The sequence below is a fragment of the Peromyscus maniculatus genome, chromosome 18 (genome assembly GCF_049852395.1).
Source record: "Peromyscus maniculatus bairdii isolate BWxNUB_F1_BW_parent chromosome 18, HU_Pman_BW_mat_3.1, whole genome shotgun sequence".
In the NCBI taxonomy this organism is placed as follows: domain Eukaryota; kingdom Metazoa; phylum Chordata; class Mammalia; order Rodentia; family Cricetidae; genus Peromyscus; species Peromyscus maniculatus.
In genome coordinates this window covers 19,055,140-19,075,283 of record NC_134869.1, presented here as the reverse complement: position 1 = coordinate 19,075,283, position 20,144 = coordinate 19,055,140, and the positions used below count along the sequence as shown (strand labels likewise).

Here is a 20,144-nt window from a genome sequence, read left to right as displayed (position 1 = left end):
ATCACTGCTGAAGATGTAGTTAGGAAAATCAGCGTTCAGTTTCTCAATAAGCTAACAACAGAACCTTCACGGGTCACAATTCTACTGGGATTCCAGTCTTCCACACTTCCACCAGAAGAGTTTACTAAACTCTGAATTGCAGCATTTAGGGCTTATCTAGCCTGAAGGGCTGAACTCTTGCAAACCACTTCCAAAGGACGACAAAGCGCTTGGCCAGGGAGTCGCAGCTACGGCCCCACCTCTTGGTACCACATTGTCACTGGGGATGGGTTTTCTCTTTGTTTCTGGCTCTCAGTTGGAAGGCACAGCAGAAGTAGCTCTCAGCCCTGACTCACAGCGCGGGGAACAGGAAGCAAGCTGCAGAGAACCCTGGGAGCAAGGAGAGGGTATTACCTTTCTAGGGAAACATCTCTGGAAATTCCCTCAAAGACATAAAGAGGGTACATGGGTGTCCCCCCCCCCCAGGTGGCCCCAAATCCAATCAAACAGACGGTGAAGCTTAACCATTACAGTAGCTATATTTTCTTCAAAAATCAGTGTTTCAAGGGGCTGGGGAGACAGCTCAGCAGTTAAGGGAACTTGCTGCTATTCCAGAGGATCTGGGTTTTAGTTCCAACACCCACATCACAGAATGTCTGAAATGCCACCTCCTGAGAAGCCAACGCTCTGGCTTCCAAGAGCATTTGTGCTCACATGGGCACACACACATATGTGCAATTAAAAATAATTAAAATAATTTTAAAAAACCTAATATTCCGCCAGACAGTGGTGGCACACTTCTTTAATCCCAACATTCAAGAGGCAGAAGCAGATGGATCTCTGAGTTCAAGGCTAGCCTGGTCTATAGAGCGAGTTCCAGATTACCCAGGGCTACACAGAGAAACCCAAACCCAAACCAAACAATAACAACAACAACAAAAACCCTAATATTTCACTAGGGCTGGAGAGATGGCTCAGCAGTTAAGAGCACTGGCTGCTCTTGCGGAGGACCCGGGTTTGGTTCCCAGCACCCACAGCTCAAAACCATCTGTAACTCCAGTTCCAGGTGATCCAATTCCCTCTTCTGGCCTCTGTGGGCACCAGGTTCATACATTACACACACACACACACACACACACACACACACACACACACACACACACACGCAGGCAACACACACCTAAAATAAAAAAACAATCTTTAAAAAATTTAAAAATATATGTTTCAATATAAATTCCAGTTTTCTGGGAGGTGGAGAGGGCTCCCTGGTTAAGAGCACTGGCTACTTTTGCAGAAGACCCAGGTTCAGTATACTACACCCATGTGGTGGTTCACCACCACCCATAACTCCAGTTCCAGGGAAAACGACCCACTCTGACTGCCATGGGCACCAGGGATACATACATGCAGGCAATACACTCACACACATAAAATCAGGTAAATAAATCTAAAGACAATTTTAATCATTCTAGTTATCTTCAACATAATGACCTTTGTAGCCGACCACTCCTTATATGAGCTGTTCTGGGACACTTGGAAAGAAAGCGGGGTGTGGTGAAATATGATTACAAACTTTGGAAGTTTCTACAAGGTCAGGGACCAAAGGTCAATACTATGAATAATACAATCTAAATCTTCTAATTAATGCAACTATTGGCTCTGTTTTCAGATTCCTTGAAAAACAGGAAAATGAAAATCAGGAAAGCACCATGAAGAAAAACCAGAAACACAAAGTTGGCGGGTAAATTACAAGCCAATAAGGCAGCGGGATTTCCAGAAAGAGTTAATTAGAATTAAAATGTCAATCGTCCCTAAATTACATTGCATTAACTCCTCCTTAGCTCAAACTGTCAAATAATTATATTAGCATGTATGTTTTATATAATTACGGGTTATAGAAACAATTTTTATAATTATCATGAAATTAAAGTCTTGGAAGACCAAAAAGTAAATTTTAAAGTCCTTTACATGGTATATTATTCAAATCACGACACCACGTCCACTTTTCTACGCTCGTACGTCTAGATATTTCCCAGGTATCTTTTGTTAAAATGTTTTTATATTTAAACAGCCATGCTGACTTCCCTTTTTTAAAGATCTTTGTAAGTGGAATGTGAACTAGTATTTTACAGGAAGCAGGCACACAAATTTTATATAAACGTCCACTTTACTTCAACTAAGAAAATACACAGATGGGGGATATACCGCAGATGTAAAGCCTTGCCTAGTGTATAGAGGGCCCTGGGTTCGAACCCAGGTACCGCTGTCCACTGTGTTACAGCAATCCTTAAAGTCAGGCATTGGGACGCGTGCCTATGTCTTCCCAGCACTCAAGTCCAGGATAGCAAGTCTGACCAAGCCTGGGAGACCTTGACCCAAGGGGTTGGGAGGGGGAGCATCTGGACACTTCCCTCAGGGGCACATGTTAAAGCAGGTAACACGTTGAATCTCTCTTTTGGCGAAGATAATAATTTTTATAATATGCTCCGTCTTTTACATTTTTACATTATGGTTGTGTGTGATCACGTGCATGAATGATGTGGGATGGGAAACAGACAAGACACACAGCGTGTGAAGGAATGAGCATTCCAGAAGTCCTTCCTCCCACCGTGGGTTCTGAGGAATAACACTGAACTAGGATCCCGGTTTACTGAGCGATGCCACAGACTGGGGTTTCTTTTTACTGGTAACAATTTCAACACGTCCTTTAAAGACAGTTACAAGTCTGAAGACTTAGCCTTTTCCAACAGTGAAAAACAGGAGGAAATGGGTTAGTTCAGTGAGAGGTAGGCTTTAGGACTTATAAATTCCTAAATAGTTATGTGCAATAAATGCAATAGTTATGTGCATTTTCGTAAGGGTGAAAATAACTTTATCCATAGTTAATTAGGTAAGCTCTATCCACTCCTTGTTAATAGTTTTCTATTTACTCCATGCAACCTCTGCGGAAGGCTGTCCTCTTACAGAGATGTCTGTAAGATGCCCAGGGTCAAGGCACAGTGTTTGGTGGACAGAAGGAGGTTCACTAGTTTTGAAGGGACACATTTTTGAGTGAAATGAACACAATAGCTCTCTGACTCCCCCTGTTTGTCTCTGATTCCCATTATGTGCTTTGACACCTCTCTCTGTCAATCATGATGTATCTCCTTCCCTTCCCTCCACAAGGCTCCGCCGATTCTTTCTTCCTTTAGAAATCGAGAATCTATAATTACCCTGATCCTCCTCATTAAGCAATAAAGAATTAGCCTTTCCCTGGGCTGTCTTTATATCCTAGCTGAAGAGTTTTTTGCTTTGTTTTTTTTTTTTTTTATAAAACTAGCACAAAGTAAATTCTGCCTCCAGGCTAGCTGAATTCCTTCTTCTATTTCTAATTATACGTAATTAATTTGGGGTCAATATTATCAGTGTCACACCAATACATTTATACATCAGCTTCCTGAGGCAAACCTCACTGTTCACTATTGTGAAACATTAAAAAACAAAACACTGCATTCAACTATGGGTCTAATGAATTGAATTAAAATACACTTTGTATAAAATACTTATACCCGTTACTTTTTAGTATGTTCATGATGTGAGCTAACAAATACATCCTTAGACACACACACACACACACACAGAGAGAGAGAGAGAGAGAGAGAGAGAGAGAGAGAGAGAGAGAGAGAGAGAGAGAGCTTTTTCCCCCTATGATGGGCAAAAATCACATTAGGAATTAAGTCTTAAGGTTTTGGTGTCTGTAAATGCTGTGAAGAGCTGGGCAGCGTTGGCGCTGGCTTTTAATCCCAGGCAGAGACTTCGAGTTCGAGGCCAGCCTAGTCTACAGCGTGGAGTTCCAGGACAGCCAGGGCCACAGAGAGAAACCCAGAGGAGAGCGGGGTGGGGGTGGGGGGACACGGGCCAGGGCTGATGCACCATTAAAGTAGCCAAATCATTCAAACGTTCTGTACAGTATCCATTGAGCTATTTGTTCAGTATCATGATGTCTCAAAATCAGTTTGGGCGAGTAACAAATGCTAGAATAAAAAAAAAAAAATCTAACACCACCGTATAATGCTGGGAGTGCTGACTAATCTCTGTGAGTTCTAGGCCCGCCAGTGAGAGCTTATCTCAAAATAACAATAAACAAACACGCAAACAAAACAACTACGGAAATCTGGAGCTCGAAGAGAAAACCCGAATGTGCCAAATGTTTAAAATCTCTTTCAACTTATCCGAGACGCTGGATTAAAGACAAAACAATTACGCGTTCCAAAAAAAAAAAACACGGTTTTAGGGCAAAAATGGGTACTGAATCTCATTGAGACTGTGAAATCTTCAAAGATGCGCTTCACTCCTGTTTGGCTACGCATGTGATTACCAACACAGTCAATTCTTTTCCCTTCGTTTACACTAAATCCCAGTTCTGAAGAAACCCCACACTGAACTTGCCGGCTCAAAGCGTCGTCCATGCCTACTCGGGTCCCACGGAGCGACCTATCCGGTCTCAACAGATGAAAAGGGAGTTCAGGAGCAGGAGGGACGGAAGGAAGCTCGTGTCTCCGTGCTAATTTCACAGCTCGGCTCTTTGCAAAGTGTTACCAATTAAGGTTTAAAAAGGTGGGACAGCTGGGGGTAGGGGGAGGAGGCAGTGACTCTTCCAAGTCACTAACGCTATCCCACAGGAAATCAGCTACCGGGAGAATTTACATCGGCTTAATATTCCACTCGAAACAATGACTATTTTTCACTTTTTTTTGTTTGTTTTTTTGTCTCAAGGTGGCGTCGCGCGTCCTGTCCCCTAACCCCGAGCGGTCGTTTCCTCCCCTTCCTCACGGGGACAGAGTCCTTATCACTCACTCCTCTACCGCGCCTTCTCCGCACAGAGAATGGTTTTTTTTTTTTAGGAAGCTGGTACCCCACAAACTCCGACCCAACCCGGGGTCGGTGGGGTCGGTGGGTGGGCAGCAGGTGCCGGCGGCCCTGAGACCCGACCCCACGCAGGGACTGCGACTGTCACCTCCGGGCGATCGGAGCTGGGCTGCGGGACGGGGTTCGATGTCCGTCCCGTCCCGTCCCCCGTCCCTCGTCCCCCACCCACCCACGCCCCGGCGCTGTGCACCGGCGGCGGCCCCGGCCCGCATCCTCCCCGCGCCCTTCCTCTCTGGCCGGCGCTCGGGGGTCCACCTGCAGCAGCATCTCCGGGACCCGGGATCCGGAGGGGCGGCCAGCGGGGCTCCGGCGGCGGCAGGCGCCGATTCGAAGTTCGCCGCCCTCGCCACCGCGCGCCTCCGGCGGGGAGGGGGGGTGGGAAGGAGACGGCTCGCTCCCTCCGTCCGCGTCCGTCCGCCCGTCCGTCCGTCCACAGCCAGCCCCCGTCTCCTCCCGCAGGATGCGCCCCCGGGGGCTGCCTGCGGGGCGGGGAAAACTCGGTCGTCGGGGGGGGGGGAGTCTCCCGCCCCCCGGGGCTCCCGTCGGACGTCCGCTCCTCCGGGGGAGGCTCGCTCAGCCAACCGCCGCGGCCCGCCGCGCGCCCCTCGCCACTCACCGGCTCGAGCCCGAGCGGCCATCTTGGCGCTCGCAGCGCGCCCCCCGGGTCCCCCCCCACACCCCCTCCCTCCACGGAGCGGGGATGCGTCTGGACCGCAGGGTCCCGGCGACGTCAGCGGAGATGCGAGGCCACGCCCCCGTTCCGAGAGGCCCCGCCCTCGTCACGCCCCGCCTCGCCCGCCACGCCCCCGCGGCAAGAGGCCCCGCCCCCGCCGCGAGAGGCCACGCCCCGCCCCCGGCATCCTAGCACCCAGCCGCCACGCCACGCCCCCCCCTCGCCCGCCACGCCCCCGCCGCAAGAGGCCACGCCCTCGCCATGCCCGGCCAGGCCCCGTTGCCACGCCCCCGCCGCGAGAGGCCACGCCGCGACACGCCCCCACCGCGAGAGGCCACGCCCCGCCCCCGGCATCCTAGCACCCAGCCGCCACGCCACGCCCCCGTCGCGAGAGGCCACGCCCTCGCCCCGCCCCCGGCATCCCAGCACCCAGCCGCGCTGGACCGAACGAAGGATGCGAGCGGCGGGCGGTCCCGCATCCTTCCCGCGCGAGGCCCCGGGGCCCTCTGCGTGGCCAACAAAGCTTCCTTCCTCTCTCCTCTCTCCTCTCTCCTCTCTCCTCTCTCCTCTCTCCTCTCTCCTCTCTCCCCTCTCTCCTCTCTCCTCTCTCCTCTCTCCTCTCTCCTCTCTCCTCTCTCCTCTCTCCTCCTCCTCTCTCTCCTCTCTCCTCTCTCCTCTCTCCTCTCTCCTCTCTCCTCTCTCCTCTCTCCTCTCTCTCTCTCTCTCTCTCTCTCTCCTCTCTCCTCTCTCCTCTCTCCTCTCTCCTCTCTCCTCTCTCCTCTCTCCTCTCTCCTCTCTCCTCTCTCCTCTCTCCTCTCTCCTCTCTCCTCTCTCCTCTCTCCTCTCTCCTCTCTCCTCTCTCCTCTCTCCTCTCTCCTCTCTCCTCTCTCTCTCTCTCTCTCTCTCTCTCTCTCTCTCGGGGCCGGCGGAGAGCCGCCCTGCCAGTTCCTTAAGTTAGAAACCTGCTCACAGGCACAGCTTGTAGAAACTCTTTCCCCACCCCACCCCACCCCCGACCCCAACGGGGACTCGGCGGGTGCGTCAGCTGCGGCAGACGGTGGCTGCTGTGATAAGATTTAACACGCAAAGGCTCCTAACTCACAATGATCATCAGTGTGAGGCAGTGAAGTTTATGCGGGAAACAAACGGAGAGAATAGACGAGGGGGAATCTGCATCAGAGAGTCGGGCCTAGAGGTACGTAAAAATCTGCCCGTCAGCTGGAGCGGTGACTGGGTCGGAGCGCAGGCTGCCCTTCCAGAGGTCCCGGGTTCGATTCTCAGCCCCCACAAGGCGGCTCACAACTCTGTGACTCCAGTCCCAGGGGATCTGACGCCGCCTTCTGTTCTCTCGGAAACAGGCGCACACGTGGTGCAGACATACATTCAAGCAAAATATACATACACTTAATAACAAAGCTCTTTAAAAAAGAAAATCAGTGCCTGCCGAGTTTTGAAAGCCGTTTCTGCCTCAGCTACCCCGTAGGACACTAAAAAGGACGGCGCGCTTTCCAAAGAGAACTCACTTTAAAAAAAAGCAGCTAGACAAACAAGCGAAGGTAATATCAGTGGAATGCTAAGTCTGGCGCTACTTAGAGCAAACTAAAATTGTTCATATTTTTAAACCAACAAGTACTCTAGGGATTCTCTATCAGTGGTGTGAGGTGAGGGAAAAAAATGAACACACAACAATATTTGAATGGATAAAATGTCTAACCAAAGGGAAATGGCAAGTTAACATCTAGCATAGTAAACCTCTTGGGAGTTCTTAGGTTGGTAACAAAATAACAATAGAATGCAAAAGATTCCTGTTTGGAAAAAATACCAACTATATACATGAAAATTACAAATACACGAAATATAATTATGCAAGTAAAGATTAAAGACAAGGAATGGACGTGGGGATGCAGGGTGGCTTGGGAGAGAGGGCTGGGGGTGGGAGGAGGGAGGAGCGGGGATCTGTGGGTGGTATGTGGAGTGAGTACAAAATTTCTTAATAAAGAAAAAGACAAGGAATGAGTCTGCATAATGTAACACCCCTTTAGCATGCAGCAATTCCAGTTGAATTTGTCAACAGCGTTTCCCCCTCACACACAAATTTAATACTTATTTATTGTGTGTGAGGGAGTGTGTGTGTGTGTGGGGGGCACCAAACGCCACAGCATGCGTGTGGTCTGAGGACCACTCTAAGGGATGCTTATCAATCTCTGTTAGGCAGTTTCACACACCTCACTTAAACGCTCTTTCTGCTATGTAGGTACGAGGGATGGACTCCAGTCACCAGGCTTAGTGGCTCATGTCTTCACCCAGTGAATCATCTCAAGTGGCTTGGGGAACAGAAGCTCTGAGGGAGATCCCCAGCATGGCAGAACACGGCCAAAACTGTCTTTAAAGTGAAATAGAGAATGCAGACCATCGGCAATAACTAGAGAATTCCAGTCAGAAAAGAAGGACACGTGGACTCGAGTCTGAAACGGGGAGTTTCCTGAGATTAAAATGTCTTTTTTTTTTTTTTCCAAGTGTCATATAGCCTGTTAAGAACCAAAGTCATGTGAATAAATGGAGGAGGACGTGAAATAGGAAGAAAAAGCAGCAGCAAGCGCAGTTAGGCATTGATGGAAGAGATGTTCTCAACCAAATATCCTGAGTACAAGTGTGGATGGTGCCACATGGGAAGGGATACCAGCGAAAATCCTTACCAGAGTTCATTACAGAGGATGTCTGTAACACTCCATGTTTAGTTACACATTCCCTCCCTCAGCTACCATTTAGTCCTGCTCTTCCCACCAATGCCAGGACAATCTCACTTGTTTTCTGAGCTCAGGACCTCTCTAGTCATCGCAATCCTGCGCTGATGTCAGAATCATTCTTTTAATTTCTCTTTTGTTTCTAACCAATCTCATCAAATCTAAGCTTTTCATTATATTGCTCTTAAGTATGCCTCCTTCCCATCTTTATCCGCTGATCCCCGACACTTACCTATTACATTCTTAAAATCAGTCCCCGCATTGGCCTTTAGACTAAGAGGTCAGTCCTTTTGTGTTCTCCCGGGCTTTGGGCGCTTCCCACCTCTAAATCGGAGCCAATGCTGATCTTGATTTCCTAAGTAGAACGTCCTCTGGTTTCGACTATTCCAAATCCTTACTACCAAGCTGGCCTGAACTCTCACCTCCTGGAAATCACTTTCCTAGGAAAGGGGGTCCCCGCTTCCCATCCCCCCCCATCCCCGCAGCTCATTCTTATGCAGCCCTTGCTTTTGTTCCGAGTTCTGAGCCTGGTTCTCTCCATTTGCAATGCAGCCTCCTTCGGGGTGAAGACTGGTGCTTTGCCGGGTCTGTTTACCTCTCCTCAGCTAGGAATATAGTGTTGGCCCAGTATCCTCCTAAGATTCCCAATGAAAGCCAACGAGGAAGCTGCCTAGCATCAGATGGAGTTTTCAGAGTGATGTGTACGGAGTTTCCTTTGTTCCTAACAGCCCAAATTGGGAGAAATGACAATTTATCCTTTCCCCCCAAAGTAAGCAATTTCTTAAGAAATACTTTTAGGGACTCTGACTCCTAATTAATATGTGACCAGTCATTCCTGAAGTACAATACAAAACGATTTTGTCCCTAGTACTTGAGCGCAGAGTATGAATGAACACAGAACAAACACAGTACATTTCATAAGATTTAGAGCTTGCTTTTTATGCTTTGTGTTAGTTTTTTTAGCTTTTTTTTTTAACCCACTCTTTTGTGATCAGGGAATTGTCTTTGTAATTAGCTTTAGAGTAAAGAAGAGTTAATGAGTTTCTTAAATTTTAGGATGTACAAGAACTTTCAGCTTCTCAGAACGTTCCCATCCACTAATTTTAATATTTACGGACTGCCAGGCATCACGGCGGGAACTGAAATATCCGTAGCCTTCATTTTAATGTCATGAGGCGATAAAAAAGATTGGATCGAGGAAATGGATTAAGAAACAGCGCTGTGGGGGTTGGGCACGCAGCTTTGGGGTAGAGTGCTTGTCCGGCCACCAAACAAAACAAAACACCCCAAAGAGCTTAGCTGAGAAGCTTGATTGAAGTGTAGCAGCGTGCTACAGTTGAGTTGAAATGACAGAGACCCAAAGGACCCAAAGGAATTTCTGGCAAACGTGTAAGAAAGGAACATGGCTTTAGAATTTTCTTTTTTTCAGTTCTAAGGAAGAACAAACGTGATAGAGTGACGGAAGCTGAATAAAGCGGACTTGTTGCAAAGGGACATTTTCTCTTTCTTCTTCATTCTTGGTGCAGGGGGATCTAGGAACTTGTCAATGCTAAGCTCAAGCCTCTGAAGAGCTTTTCTGGTGTGTGTTTTGTGGTCTGTGCGGGAAGTTTGTGTTCTGGAGGCAGATTTCCAATACAGACTGAGCCCTGGTTTAGGTATGAATGCATGCAAAATTTGAAGCAAGCCTGTTCGCCTTCCCCTCTTAACGCCCACCCCGTCTCCACCCTTCCTGCCTGTCAGGGTCCTTCAACTGCTTGTGTGCAGGGTTTTAATGAATTGTCAAGGTTTTTCTCATTTCTTTCTCTTCCAGATTTCTCTATTTTTGTTGTGAGTCTAAAGTCCCAACCTTCCTTTTAAAAAAAAAAAAAAAAAAAAAGACTTATTTATTATGTCACAATATTCTGCCTGCATGCCAGAAGGAGGCACCAGATCAAATTATAGATGGTTATGAGCCTCCTTGTGGTGGCTGGGAATTGAACTCGGGACTTCTGGAAGAGCAGCCAGTGCTCTTAAACTCTGAGCCATCTCTCCAGACCCCCACACCCCAACCTCCCATTTTTGAAAGTGTTCTATTATCATCCAATAAATTCATCTACTCATTTTTTATTTTCGCATTCTTTTAAAAAATGCTCTAAGTAGAGCCAGTGGTCACCTGGAGAATGACATTTCTAAAATTAAATTGTAAATCTTGTTTTATGTCTGTACTAACATGCCAATAATTTTGGGGACAAATACTATAAGGTTAAATGAATTATAGTACTCTGATAGACATGGACAGCAAAGGCAAAGAATTCAAGAAAAGGAGAGACAGGGTATGATCCTTGGAATTAAAATGTTAACTTTTAAAAGGTTCAGTAAAAACTATGCCAAAAAGGTAAGTGTCTTTTTTTTCTTCTCTTTTTTTTTTTGTTTCTAGACAGGGTTTCTCTGTGTAGCCCTGGCTGTCCTGGAACTCACTCTGTAGACTAAGTTGGCCTCAAATTCAGAGATCTGCCTGCCTCTGCCTCACGAGTGCTGGGATTAAAGGTGTACCACTGCTTGGCTGATACATATAACCTTTATGAAAAATCCTGTCTTGGGGGGAAAACAAAGGAATACGAGAATAAGGAAAAAGTAGGTGGGTTTTTTATTTTGTTGTTGTTTTTTTTGAGGAGTATCCCGGTAAAATTAACATTGCATGCTTGTGAGACAATCTTCTATTGAAAATCAATTTAGTATTAAAGAATGACTTAAACATTTATTTTATTTTATTTTATTTTATTTTTGCTTTTGAGACAGGGTTTTTCTGTGTAACATTCCTGGCTGACCTGGAACTCACTCTGTAGACCAGGCTGGCCTTGAACTCACAGAGATCCGCCTGCCTCTGCCTCCTGAGTGCTGGGATTAAAGACAGGCACCACCAGTGAGTTTTTTGTTTGTTTGTTTGTTTTGTTTTGTTTAACAATACTTACTAAAAAGCCTGTCTCAAAAAACCAGCCAAGCAAGCAAGCAAGCAAACAAACAAACAAAACCCCACAACAACAACTCCAAAACCAACAAAACCCAATAGTTAGTAAGATCTTTCTCTACAGGCTGAGAATGTGCCGTGGCTGGATAGTGCTAGCCTAAAATATGTGTTAAGACTGGTTCAGTCTCCCACACCATGAAATAAATAACCACCCACCTCAATCTGTCTAATCGTGAAAAAGTCTTTGGAACCCCAACTGCCTACATCAGGAAAAAAAAGAAAAAAAAAAAAAATGATGTGCTTGAATCACTAAGTAGAATTTGTGCAGTGGTTTGAACAAGAATGGACCACATAGGCTCATATATTTGAATGCTTTCTAGCTTGACTATTTAAGAAGGATTAGGAGGTGTGGCCTTGTTGGAGGAGGTGTGTCCTTGGGGCTGGGCTTTGAGGTTTCAAAAGTTGCTCTCCTCTCCCTCTCTCCCCTCCCCTCCCCCCTCTCCCACTCCCTTTTTCTCCCTCTCCCTCTCTTCCCCCTCTCCCACTCCCTCTCCCTCCCTCTCCCTCCCTCCCTCCCTCCCTCCTGCCTATGGATCAGGTGTATGCTCTCAGCTACTACTCTTGAGCCACGCCTGCCTGCCTGCTGCCACGCTCTCCGCTATGGTGGTTATGGATTCACCCTTTGAAACTGTAAGTAGCCAGGCAGTGGTGGCACACACCTTTAAACCCAGCACTCGGGAGGCAGAGGCAGGTGGATCTAAGTGAGTTTGAGGCCAGCCTGGTCTACAAAGAGAGTTACAGGACAGCCAGAGCTATACTGAGAAACCCTGACTTGGAGGAAAAAGAAAGTCATCAGTTAAATGCTTCCTTTTATAAGTTGCCTTGGTCATGGTGTCTCCTCACAGTGGTAGAAAAGTGGCTAAGACAGTTTGAGGGTAATATTAGAAAAGAATTGGATTAGAGAATTTTACCAAGCAAATTCTCTTCTGTTAGAGGCTGCCATACCCAAGGTAATTTAAATATGTATTTCACGGTGTCTAACCCATTCTGAGAGGCTCTTCTATCATAATTTATCGATGCTCTGGTACCACGATTGTGCGTGTGTAGATAAACTCATGACTTTGGAGGCTGAGCTCAAGTTTGGTGTAGGGCCAGAGGCAGACCACGTGACTAACATATGGAAGGCCCTGGATTCAAGCCCCAGTGCTGCGGAAAAAAAAGTTAAAATAAAAGAGAGCGTGAGCCGGGTGGGACACAGCTTGGCTGTCGAGTGCCTGCTCAGCATGGGTGAAGCCCTGGGTTCGGTCCCTGTCACCACATACACTGGGCCTGGTGACATACGCCTCTAATTCCAGCCCTTACGGTGCTGGAGTCAAGGTACGGAGCCAAGGCTTCACGAGCTCATCAGTTCAGCTACATCCCAGCTCCTTGTTTCCCCACCTCCTTCTCAAGTCAGTTGGTTCCTAAGGATACTTAGGGAAAGAGATACATACAGCTCTTTTTCTCCTCTTCTTCCTCTTCTTCCTTTCTTCTCTCTTCTCTCTTCTCTCTTCTCTCTCTTCTCTCTTCTCTCTTCTCTCTCTCTTCTCTCTCTCTCTCTCTCTCTCTCTCTCTCTCTCTCTCTCTCTCTCTCTCTCTCTCTCTCTCTCTCCCTGGACAGGGTTTTGTCTGGCTGTTCTGAAACCCACAACTCTCTCTGCCTTAGTGGTTTTTCTTCTTTGAGAATAGCATGTGTTTCCTTACTTGTCAGAAACTCACAGGTAAGCCTGGAGCCAAGGATGGTGGCACATGCCTGGATCTCAGTGCTTGTGAGCCTAAGGTAGGGGAACTATGGTGCCAGACCAGCCTGGCTCACATAATGCGACCTGATCCAAATAATACCAAAACAAAACATGAACCTAGGAATCACAAGCCTGTCCCCCTTTCTATACAGGCAGTGAGTTCCTAGAGACAAGGGATGATTGAGAATCTTTTGGTTAGTGTTCTTTCACTTGAAACAAGCCAGAGTCACGTGGGAAGAGGGACTCTCAACCGAGAAAATGCCTCCGTAAGATTTTCCTCTAGGCAAGTCTGCCAGGCGTCTTCTTGATTAACGGCTGATATGAAAGGGCCCAGCTCGCTCTAGGTTGTGCAGTTTCTGGGAGGTGGTCCTGGGTTGTCAAAGAAAGCAGGTCGAGCAAGCCACGAGGAGCAAGCCAGGAAGCAGTGTTCACCTGCGGCTTCTGCTTCAGCTCCTGCCTCAGATTCCTGCCCCGACTCCCCTCAGTGATGGAGTGTGACCTTCGAGTGGTATGCTGAACTCAACCTTTGCTCCCCAAGTTGGTGTGGTCGTGGTGTTTTGAAACCCTAACCAAGAGGGAAATGGTCTTCATGCTGGTGTCTGTGAGGACGACTCGCTGTGACACCCAAGCCAGTGCCACAGGCAGCCGTGAGTTCTAGTTAGCCTTTTCCTGACCTATATGGGCTGCTGTCGGACGCCTCAGACAGAGGCACCCTTAACAAGCCCCTCTTCCTCAAACATGACAAAGATCTCAAGCTGTCTCAGATGAAGGCAAGAGGATCAAAGCTTTGGTAACTTTTCTGTCGCCGCCACCGTGATAAAACAGTATGACCAAGGCAACTTAGAAAAGGAAGCGTCTGAGTCGGCGTGTGGGTTCAGAGGGTTGGAGTCCGTGATGGTGGAGCAGAGGAGCAGCTGAGAGCTCACATCTGGATCCACAGTCACAAGGCAGAGAGGGGGACGCTGGGAACCTCCCCGGTTTTGAATCCTCAAAGCTTGTCTCTAGTGACCCCCCTCGAACAAGGCCATGCCTTTTAATCCTTCCCAAATAGTTCCACCAACGGGGGAAGCATTGAAATATATGAGCCTAGTGGGGCCATTTTCTTTAAACCACCACAACCATTTTATGGTTTCTCTGGTAGGCAAGGATCTGGCGGACTTTCAGTTGTGTCTGTATTCTGGCTTGTCCTGCTTCTTTATACCTCACATGCCTTATTATGTTAAATATCTGCCTTGCAGTATAATTTTCACTATTATACTAAGGTAGAGGTTATTACAGTATAGCTTAGTAACTGTTGTATGTTCTTGTAGCCTCTTAACAATTTTAAGGCAAGCTAAATTGATTAAATGTGTTAGTATATACCCACACAAGACTGCTAAACTATTTCTAAGCCACTGTTAAGTTAATCATTTGCCTTATGGAAAACTTACTTTTTTTCTTAAAAAAAAAAATATGGAGCCAGGCACAGTGGCACATGCCCTTAATCCCTGCACTCAGGAGGCCTGTTCAACATAATGAGTTCCAGGACAGCTAAGGCTGTGTAGAGATCCTGTCATTAAAAAAACAAAAACAAAAACAAAAACAAATACCTGCAAGAAAATATCAGATTTCCTGAAACTGGAGTTACAGTTGGTTGTGATCTACCATGTGGGTGCTGGGAACTAATCCTGGGTCCTCTGCAGGAGCAACAAGTACTCTTAAATTCTGAACTGTGTCTCCACACCCAGCCTTTATCTTTTCTTTTCTTGTTAGGGAATATTCTTTTTAAGGTGTGTTACTTTTGTTTATGTTGCATTTGTTTAACTCTGTGAAGCTGTGTTACTGTGCCTGTCTGAAACACCTGATGGTCTAATAAAGAGCTGAACAGCGGATAGCAAGGCAGGAGAAAGGATGGGCGGGATTGGCAGGCAGAGAGAATTAATAGGAGAAATCTGGGAGAGGAGAGAAGGAGCCAGAGAAGGAGGACTCCAGAGGCCAGCCACCCAGCTACACAACCAGCCAGGGAGTAAGAAAGAAAGGCATACAAAAATAGAGAAAGTTAAAAACCCAGAGGCAAATGACAGGTTAATTTAAAGTTAAGGAAAGCTGGCTAGAAACAAGCCAAGCTAAGGTTGTGCATTTATAATTAAGGATAAGTCTCCATGTGTGATTTATTTGGGAGCTGGGTGGCAGGCCCCCCAAAAAAGCCAAGAGTAAAAGAGTAAAAAAATAAGCAACTTTAATCCTCATAATAAGCTGGTGTTACTACTAAGAGATGAACAACTGAGGACACACAGAGACGGAACTAGTGACTTGCTTTGGTCATGTAGCTGCCGAGTGGCAACACCAGGACTCGAATCCAGCACATCTGACTCTAGATACCACCAGGTACATTTCTACTGTGTCACTGTGTCCTACCTCGTCGGTACACACAGTCAGGAAAGGGAAGGCTTCTGCCTGTATCTGCTTTAGGCGGACCACATACAAGATCTGTTTGGTAGCTACTAGATTATTTTGACTTTGAAAGATATTAGATAGATCTTCATCTGATGTGACAAACACTTTTGCTTTTCTTAGAATTCTTATAGAAAAATGGTAAAAAAAAAAATTCATTAAAAAAATAAACTGGATAATTTTATTTGAATATATACATAAAGGTTTGTATAGGTAACAAACTTCACTCTTTGTATTAATGTAGCTTTTGCCAGGTAGTGGTGCATGCCTTTAGTCCCAGCACTCGGGAGGCAGAGGCAGGTGGACCTTTGTGAGTTCGAGGCCAGCCTGGTCTAGAAAGTAAATTCCAGGACAGCCAGGACTACACAGAGAAACCCTGTCTCAAAAATAAATAAAATATTAATGCAGCTTTTGCTTTTTAATAAACCATGTGCTAGGGCTGGAGAGATGGCTCAGTGGTTAAGAGCACACTGACTGCTCCTCTAGGGGACCCGGGTTCAACTCCCAGCACCCACATGGCAACTAACAACTGTCTGTAACTCCAAGATCTGACACCCTCATACAGACATACATGCAGGCAAAACACCAATGCAAATAAAAATAAATAATAAAGAAAAAACCCTATGTGCTGGAGGCAGGCAGCTAAGACCCTATGACATTGCTTTCGGAAATAATTTAAATAAAGCACAAAACAGAGGCCTTTTTCCTTTAGTGTAGTCAGTAGGTGGGTTATCTCTTTCTTCCTTTCCTCTCCCCGTCTTTTGGTGGTACTGGGATTGATCTAGGGCTTAGCATATACCAGACAAGCATCTCACCGCTAAGCTACACCCCTCGTTAAGAGTGTCATTTTGAAGTAGAATCTTTTGATGTAGCATTTCCTTCTCTAATTCTCTAACGCATGATTTCCATGTTTATAAGCGACTTATCCAGCCGTGGTGGGTTGATGTGAACAGTGTGAGCCCTTTCCAACCATCTTCTTCCTCTGCCAGCTCGTCTTACCTGGAGCAACAGGAACGCAGTTTCCCGACGCAGTCCCGTTTTAGGATCACTGTGTATATATAACTTTGTGTGGTGTTGAGTGGGAATTAGTCTTTGGGCAGCTTCTTGTCAGTTCTGCAAGTAATTGAAACAACAATGTCAGTCCATCTAGGGCAGGTCTTAGCTGTGTCTGTCTATCTGGGGCAGGTCTTAGTCTACTTGTGCTTGTGCTTGTGTGCGTGCGTGTGCGTGTGCGTGTGCATGTGCGTGTGCGTGTGTGTGTGTGTGTGTGTGTGTGTGTGTGGTAGCTGGTGAGCCCTCAGTATGGAGTGACTGATGTCTTAGCACAGTGCTTGGTTTTTCAAAGTGCTTTCCATGTAGTAGACTAGTGTATAGTATAGTCTTACTTTCTTATCTGAGAGCTGGGATAATTTACAGACAAGTGCATGTGTACACACACTCCATTTATAGAATAACTATTACTTCTTAATCCTTACGAGGTAAAATATTCTGACTTTACTAGTGACTGAATAGCTCTTCAAAATCCCCAACTAGAAAGTGCCTATCCAGGCATGAGACAGAAATCTAAGTTCCTAAGTAATGGGTGTCTGACTATATTTTATTATCTTTTTTCTTTTCCATATATCCCTGGTTAGCCTTAAAATAACTACGTAGCCAAGGATAACCTGCCTTAAAATAACTACATAGCCAAGGATAACCTTGCATTGTTTTTTGAGACAAGCTTTCATGGAGCACAGGTTGGCCTTGAACTTGCTATGTAGTTGAACACGACCAGATCCTGATCCTTCAGCCTCCACTTGCTCAGTGCTAGGATTACAGGTGTGTGGTACCATGTCTGGTTTGTGCAGTGCTGGGAATTGAACCCAGGGCATTGTACGTGCTAGGCAGGCACTTAACCACCGAGCTACATCCACAGCTGCCCTGAGCTTTGGTCCCCTGTCTCCCCCTCCCAAGTGCTGTGATTATAAATAAGCCTTGAGCATGCAGTGCTGGAGACCAGACCCAGGGCTTAGGGTGAGTTAAACAAGCACTTTCCCACTAAGCTGCATCTCCAGCCCTGGCTTTAAACCCTTGCTTTTTGCTGTATAATCTACTGCATGCGAGGTCCAGTGGCATGGGGTATCTGTGGTTCATGTCAGGCAAGAAATCCAAGAAGCCACTGAGCTGATTTTGGAAGTAGAATCAGTCTCTCAATCTCTCTCTCTCTCTCTCTCTCTCTCTCTCTCTCTCTCTTCTAGATTGGGTTTCTCTGTAGTTTTGGTGTCTGTCCTGGATCTTGCTCTGTAGACCAGGTTAGCCTCAAACTCACAGAGATCTGCCTGGCTCTGCCTCCCGAGTGCTGGGATTAAAGGCATGCGCCACCACCACTGCTCGGCTAGAATCAATCTCTTGAAAAGAGAATTTTTCTTTCTTATTTACACGCCCACTCTACTGGATCCTATTGGTTTGGAAACATCAGCTGAGTTCCTGTTCCTCCCCAAGTCCTGGAAGTCAGTGGTGCCTGCGGCTCTTTCGGAGACAGCCTTGCCGCTTACCCAGGGATGCGCCTGGAACTTGCCCAGGCTAGCCTCAAACGAAATCCTCCCACCTTTGACTCCTAACTGCTGTCATTACAAGGGCCACCTTATTCACCCTTTGATTTAAAACCTTGTTACTCTGGTGACCCTGGATAGTAAACTGCTCTAAGCCTGGATGGTGATGCCGGTTCCCTGAAAACACTTTCCCCGTAAGACTTCCAGTTTGCTCTTTAGATAATCAAAAAATATCGATATTCATGTGTGTATGTGTGCCTGCCACGGGTGTGCAGGTTACTATGGGGGACCACAAGAATGTGCTGGATCTCCTGGAGCAGTTGAAAGCTGCCCAGCGTGGGTGCAGGGAACAGAACTAGTGTCCTCTTGAAAGAGCAGTCAACTCTGCCAAACTATCTCTCCAGCTACTCCAATTTGCTTTTAAAGCACAGAATAAAATGGATTTCTTTCCTCGTGGCTGCTAAGTCCAGCTGAACCTAAGGTGAGGTGAGAAGGTCCTCTTATTATGTACACAAATACCTAACTCTTTCTTCAAGTGGATGGGACTCGTGTGGTGGGTTTTTTGTTTTTAAGATTTATTTATTATGTATACAACGCTCTGCCTCCATGTATGCCAGAAGAGGGTGCCAGATCTCATCCCAGATGGCTGTGAGCCAACATATGAACCAACATCATGTGGTTGCTGGGAATTGAACTCAGGACCCCTGGAAGAGCATCCAGTGCTCTTAACCTCTGAGCCGTCTCTCCAGCCCTTGTTTGGTGTTTTTAATGAGTTATTCTTAATTGATTCATAGGAAAGGTTGGGGATTACTGTATGCCAGACACAAAGGCCCCTGTATTTTAAAAACAAAAAACAAAAAAACCTTGAATTCCAAACTTTCCAAAAGGTCGACCGAAGTGCACCTCAAAGCCTAAATCTTCAGCCCGGAAGGGAACAGAGGCGGGTCCTCCTGTCTTCCAGCCTTACCTGTCCTCATACCAGCCTTTCCGAATTCTCAGACTTCTCACCAAGGGCAGACTCTGCTCATCCAAAGCTTTCCATTTTCATCTGTTTGAGGCCCTGTGAAGATTGCCACCAGAAGGGGGGGGGGGGCATTGTGAGCTCACACAGGGCCGTGGGGGAGGGGAGGGGGAGGGAGGGATGGCCTGGGGAAGGGGCACTCTCATCTCCAGGATCTGGTCACCGGGCCTCAAACCCATCTGCATCACACTGGGGGGTTTCCACCCCCTTTCTGTGTCATTGGTCCCCATTTGTCCCTGGAGCCCGGGGTCCCAGGCCAGCCCCATTTGTCCTCTCTTCTCCTGCCTGCTTCCCCTTGACGACTGACAATGATCATTTATCTGACTCCTTTTAGCTTGGTAGTGAATGCTGAGGCTTTCAGTTCCGCCATTCAGCTCTTTCTGAAAACAAGGCTTAGCCACCAGCTCTTCCACTGACCTCCAGCTGACTGAGACGCTCCTCAGTGAGGGGCTTGGGGCAGCTTCGGAATCAGATTTCTTCTGGAGTTCTCTTTGATCAGGAAACTTGGTCAGGAAACAGATAAAAAAAAAAAAAAAAACCCAGAAATTTCCCCCAGTAGTTCTGAATCTCTCCTCATCTCTCAAATATTCCCGATCTTTCTGTCTTAGCCAAACAAACATGTTTGGAAGCTTGCAGACCCTCCGATACTCATTACTGTCTGTAAATTAGGGGATGCCGCCAGTTCTGGCATCCTGGAATTCAGTGGGTTCTGGTCCCCGCTGAAGGGCATAAGTAGTGAATGTGATTTCCAAGAAGAAATAAACTGATTTCCTGTTAGTTTCCCATAATTTCCCCAAGTGCTGCCTTCTATGTTTGAAATCCCAGGAGTCCTGTGTGTTGTGGTATCGGGAAGATGGAATTGCCCTCCAATCTGCTATTTTCTTAGAATGTCATTCATTACTAACCCCTTCAGAGACTTTAGTGAAGCTACAGTAATTCCATCTATTGCATATGAGAGCACAGTGACCTCTACTGGACCTTCCTGGTAGCTTCCAGAAACTTCTGGATAAGGAGCTGTCATCACTGGTGGAAGGATAGACCACTGAAACTAGATCATAACATGCAAAGTTCCAGGTGTGCTCGGCAGCCAAATAAATGGAGGGGAAAAAAATCAATGGAGGGGGCAA

At 46.8% G+C, this 20,144-nt stretch overlaps 1 protein-coding gene across 8 annotated transcripts in view; it reads right to left on the bottom strand.

Moving 5' to 3' along the window:
• The window catches only part of Usp44 (ubiquitin specific peptidase 44), a 41,878-nt gene extending 22,422 nt beyond the window's left edge, over positions 1-19,456 (bottom strand). Inside the window, exons 1-4 of one of the 8 annotated variants that reach the window (XM_076554630.1) lie at positions 19,435-19,456; positions 18,964-19,056; positions 16,465-16,578; positions 240-369 (exon numbers count right to left, since the gene is read on the bottom strand). The gene's annotated coding sequence lies outside the window, so the exon portion shown is untranslated. Of the gene's footprint in view, positions 1-239; positions 370-5,142; positions 5,394-5,503; positions 5,685-16,464; positions 16,579-18,963; positions 19,063-19,434 lie in introns of those variants that run through there. The other 7 variants (XM_042263561.2, XM_076554632.1, XM_042263566.2 and 4 more) reach the window with 7 other exon arrangements.
• Between the last annotated feature and the right edge of the window lie 688 nt (positions 19,457-20,144).